Here is a 5,779-nt window from a genome sequence, read left to right on the forward strand (position 1 = left end):
TACGGCCCAGTGGCTTTCGGCCTGTTAGAGGCCCGATGTAGGCATGTGCCCATTCCAGCCCGGTGTGTCTTTCGGCCTGGGAATGGCCCGTGCTGCCCATGGGCCATATATGGTCCGACGCTACATCCGGCCCACTAACAGCCCGTGATAAAGGTGGCAACAGTTCAGCCCAACGTGACTTTGGGCCTGTTAAAGGCCTGTCATATAATTCGGCCCGTTGATGCCTGTACTAAGCTTTCGGTCTCTTAAAGGCCCATGATATCAGTGGGACAACTCAGGCCCGAAATATGTTTCGGCCTGGTAACGACCCGTCATATAACTGGGCCAAAAAAGGCCCGGTCTACCTTTCAGCCTGCTGAAGGCCCATCGACGACTAGTGAAAATTGAGGCCCAACATGAATTTCGGCCTGCTAAAGGCCCATGGTTTATTCTGGGCTGTAACAGGCCACCAGAATATTCAGCCTGTTAATGGCCCAATGCTACATGGGCCAAACTAAGCGATGGGTCCACAAAAGGCCCAACTAAAATTTGGGCCGAATATAGGCCACAGTAAGTTGTGGGCCTGGCGCAAAGTGTGAAGGCCCCAATGACCATTCGGGCCCAAGAAAGATGCAGGCCGACCCATTTGTGGCCCACTAAAAACCAGGACCGTTAGAGGCGAATGTTTCAGCCCGGTCGACTACATCAGATTTTTTTCCAGATAGTGAATGATGGCAGTAACTAGTAGGAATTAAGAACAAACCTACTCTATACAATAAAGAAATTACGGCATAGTAACTTAGAATAAACCTACACTATACAATAAAGGATTTATGGTATGTCACATCCACTGGGCATCAAAGTTCACCACCAGTGATCATAAAGCGCAACGAAGAAGCAGATTACAAAAACTCGGCACCATTGCAGCGTAACAAAATAATACTGAACCGAGACCACTTCCAAGACAGTTCAAGAAAGGTTAGCCTTGCGCGGGAACTGCTGTGCAAGCTGCTGAGCAAGGCTGTGAGACCGGCATAGCATGTCGGTCATAGCTTCCAGGTGTAGCTGTTTAGCAATGAGGTTCTCATTGGTGTTCTCCGCAATCTTTCTTAGAGATAGGACTTCAAGTCGAAGTTGAGTTGCAGAATGCCTTTCTGCTAGAACTTGGGACTGAAGAAGTCGAACTGATTCAGACAGCGAATTCTCTAAGCTTGTCTGACTGCTAGTCTCAAGTAACTTGGACACTGCATCAAGACAAGACTTTGGGGTTGTCTCGCTATCTTCAAGATGTTTTGCCTTCTTTGTTGCAATATATGTTGGGCATGTGTCACAGCCTTCAGCAGTCTTGTGCATGCCATCGGGCATATCACCCTGAAACAAGCAGAGAGATGGCAGGTCTTGCACGTGTGTAAACAAAGATGATAAATGTGCTGTCAATTCCATCCAATTTCAAATTAGAAAATAAAGAGTAAGTTCAAAATATCAATAGCATAATTTGGCATCGTTCATAATGCGGGGAGCTTCACCACACTACTGGATTACCATGTCAACATAACAAGCATAGATGAAGGGCAAAGACAATCATTGTATCTATTTTGGTTAATGTGCATGGCATGTTGTTTATATCATCAGCCACATCAGTAAGACAAAACAGGAGATGACAAGGTGCAAACGTGGGCTGCTTCACCACACACTGGATTATAGATCCACAAAATCAAGCATACATATAAGGAGTATTGAGTAATGTGCATGGTATGAATAAGGAATTTGGTTTTACAAGTAAAAACTTGGAACTTACGGTTGTTGCGAACATGCATTTTGATAGAAACAACAAACTAAATAGCAGTAAACGATAGGGAGTATGAGCAAATTAAACAGAAGTTGAGGATAAAGGCTTTAGAAGGACTGACTTACATTAACAGTTAACACCGGCTTTATAATGCCCTTCTCCATGTCAAGGGAAGGATAACTCAAGAATTTCAGCACATAATCTTCTTCATAAGCATTGCCTGTACTCTACATTCTGTAGAGAGTAATTATAGATATGATAATACTGGAAGGGATAGAGGACAATGAAGATAAGATACAGATAAGATGCAGAATGCTACACAATGAACCAATCCCTCTTCCCATAATAAAAGAGTGTTTTGAACACTGGTGTACTGTACAAAACATTCTTATATTATGGGACGGAGGGAGTAGCTATTAATATAAGTACAGTGATAGATAAACGTTTAGCCTTACAAGAGGACTGTAGAGCTAAACCTCTTCAAAGGCATTGGGTTGATTCTAAATTTATGTAAGAGTCCATACGGATCTTATAATGTCCACCAAATGGACGATAACGAGGCTAACATGTGCAGTGATGCTACATAATCAAACAGCTATGAAAGTAAGTATGGTCATACAGGGCAAGAGGTACTGTAACGCCCACGATACGGCTAGATCTCCCACGTGTCGAGGCACGACTTAGAGGCATAACGGCATTGTGATTTTGTCGCAAGAAGGGTCATCTTCACACAATCCCATGTAAAGAACAAGAATGGGATAACGAGAGTTGGCTTACAATCGCCACTTCACACAATACATAAATATACTTCATACATCATCCAAAATACACACATAGATCGTCTACGGTCAAGATCCAAATGAAAATAAGATAACCCCAAATGCTAGATCCCCGATCGTCCCAACTGGGCTCCACCACTGATCATCAGGAAAAGACACATAGTACCAACCACGTTCCTCGTTGAACTCCCACTTGAGGTCGATCCCATCTTCTGCACTGGCATCGTCGGCACCTGCAACTGTTTTGGTAGAATCTGTGAGTCACGAGGACTCAGCAATCTCACACCCGTGAGATCAAGACTATTTAAGCTTATAGGAAAGGATGGTGTAATGAGGTGGAGCTGCAGCAGACACTAAGCATATATGGTGGGTAACATACGCAAAAGAGAGCGAGAAGAGAAGCAACGGAGCGGTTGTCATCTAGTAATGACCAAGAAGTGATCCTGAACTCCTACTTACGTCATTCACAACTCAAACCGTGTTCACTTCCCGGACTCCGCCGAGAAGAGACCATCACGGCTACACACACAGTTGATGTATTTTAATTAAGTCAAGTGACAAGTTCTCTACAACCGGACATTAACAAATTCCCATCTGCCTCATAACCGCGGGCACGACTTTCGAAAGATAATACCCTACAGGGGTGTCCCAACTTAGCCCATTATAAGCTCTCACGGTCAACGAAGGATAAACCTTCTCCTGGAAAAACCCGATCAGTCTCGGAATCCTGGTTTACAAGACATTTCGACAATGGTAAAACAAGACCAGCAAAGCCGCCCGATGTGCCGACAAATCCCGATAGGAGCTGCACATATCTCGTTCTTAGGGCACAACGGATGAGCCAGACGTCGGGTTGGCATAGACCCTGGTTGCCCAGGGGGCGCCGGACATCGCTCGGTTTGGGCCAGCACTCGAAGGAGCACTGGTCCGGGGGTTTAAATAAAGATGACCCTCGGGCTCGCGAAAACCCGGGGGAAAAGGCTTAGGTGGCAAATGGTAAAACTAAAGTTGGGCCTTGCTGGAGGAGTTTTATTCAAGGAAAACTGTCAAGGGGGTCCCATAAATCACCCAACCGCGTAAGGAACGCAAACTCAAGGAACATAATACCGGTATGACAGAAACTAGGGCGGCAAGAGTGGAAGAAAACACTAGGCATAAGGCCGAGCCTTCCACCCTTTACCCAATATATAGATGCATTAATTAAATAAGAGATATTGTGATATCCCAACATATCCATGTTCCAACATGGAACAAACTTCAACTTCACCTGCAACTAGCAACGCTATAAGAAGGGCTGAGCAAAAGCGGTAACTTAGCCAAACCATGGTTTGCTAGGAAAGGATGGTTAGAGGCTGACATGGCAATCTGGGAGGCATGATATAGCAAGTGGTAGGTAGCGCAGCATGGCAATAGAACGAACAACTAGCAAAGCAAAGATAGAAGTGATTTCGAGGGGTGGTCATCTTGCCTGCAAGGTTCTCAGAGTTGTCGAAAGCTTGATCCTCGTAAGCGTACTCAACAGGTTCCTTGTTCACGAACTTGTCTCCTGGCTCTACCCAAGACAAGAACACAAGCAATGGAACCACAATCAATCACGGGAAATGCACAAGCAACATGATGCAATACATGAATGATATGCAAGATATGATATGCGATGCATATGCGTGCTCCGGAAGAAAAAATGATGAACAAGGCAGTAACTTGGCAAACCAAGCATGCCACTGGAAATATGAGATGATTTCGGTCGAAATCGATATGAAGATCACCGGAAACGGATGCACGGTTTGCAAATGGCAAGCAAAACAAGAATGACACGAATCTGCGATTAACAACATGATAGCACTTAGAATGCAACAGGTAACAATCCTACAGCACTCCAACATAGCAAAAAAGTATATGGAAGCAATCTACAGGAGATGCTTGACAAAAGATGAACACTGAGCTACGGCTAGATCTCAACACAACAGGATCAAACAAGCATGGCAAAAGTGCAAAAGATAACAGGTTCACAAACTTGGTGAAATTACTGGACATGCCTGAAACAGCATCAGGCAGCAATGTTCAGAGCACGAAACAAACATGCTACAGGAACTTAACATGGCAAAACAAGGCATGAAAGTATTCTACTAAATGCATATGACAAAAGTCCCTTACTGACCATAAGCCAAAAAGGACCAGAAGATTTGATGGCAACCATGTAAACATAGCAAGTTTCGTTAACAGGTTCCAGACTTAGCAGAAAACAGAACATGGCAGAAATAATAATATGAAGGCATCTTGGTGAGCTTGATGCACTCACCACAAGGCAATTCATGACAAAACAAGCATACCTACAGCAATATGGCATGTTTAAGAAGCTATCCATGGCAAGAGCAAGTACTTAGCATGTATGAAACAACTACAACAAGCTTGGCAAAATTGAATAACACGTAAACAATCTGCCAGAAATATTTTATAGCAAAAGTAGAGCAAGATTGACTCATGCTATGGCACTCCATAATTGCAAACAAGGGCAGGAATGAATCCATTACAACAATATCTACAAAACATCCTTACTAAAAATCTCCAAAATATGCATGGATCTCTCTGTAGCATCAAGTTTACATGGCAATAAAATAACAGCAGACAAAGACTTGAGAGAAAATACTAAGTCCCTGAAATCAGAAACATTACGGGGCCTAGTTTGCATGCTTGTGCTACTCACCACAGAGATCACAAAAATACATGTCATACACCCCTGGAAAGATGGCATGGCATACAACAAAACACATGTAGAGCTCATGCCCATAAGATGCACAGATTAAATGCAACAAAAATAACAAATCACCAAGTTTTTCTAAGTAACAGCAGATAACAGCAACTAGCACTCTTGCACCAGAGATTTGGGCATCAAGATGAACTCAAATGAACATGGTGCAATGGAACAAAATGTAGAGCATCACGAGACGAACATTTCGATATATTACACGCGCGAGACGGAGCTATATGCAGAGAGGTGTGCCAAGATGAACAGGACAAGATATTGTATAAATTCTCAGGACTTGGCAAAAATTTCGGGAGAGGGGAGAGGTCAACCTTCTGGTTGACTGGATCTGGATCGGCGCGAGGGAGCTCGCCAGAGCAGAGGTGCGGTCGCCGGCGTCCGGCGTGGAGGAGGGAGACGGCGAGGCGGCGAGGTGGAGGAAGGAGGCGGCGGCGCGACGGCGGGAGGCGCCGGCGGGGTCGGACGCGG

The sequence above is a fragment of the Triticum aestivum genome, chromosome 2D (assembly GCF_018294505.1).
Source record: "Triticum aestivum cultivar Chinese Spring chromosome 2D, IWGSC CS RefSeq v2.1, whole genome shotgun sequence".
NCBI classification, from domain to species: Eukaryota; Viridiplantae; Streptophyta; class Magnoliopsida; order Poales; family Poaceae; genus Triticum; species Triticum aestivum.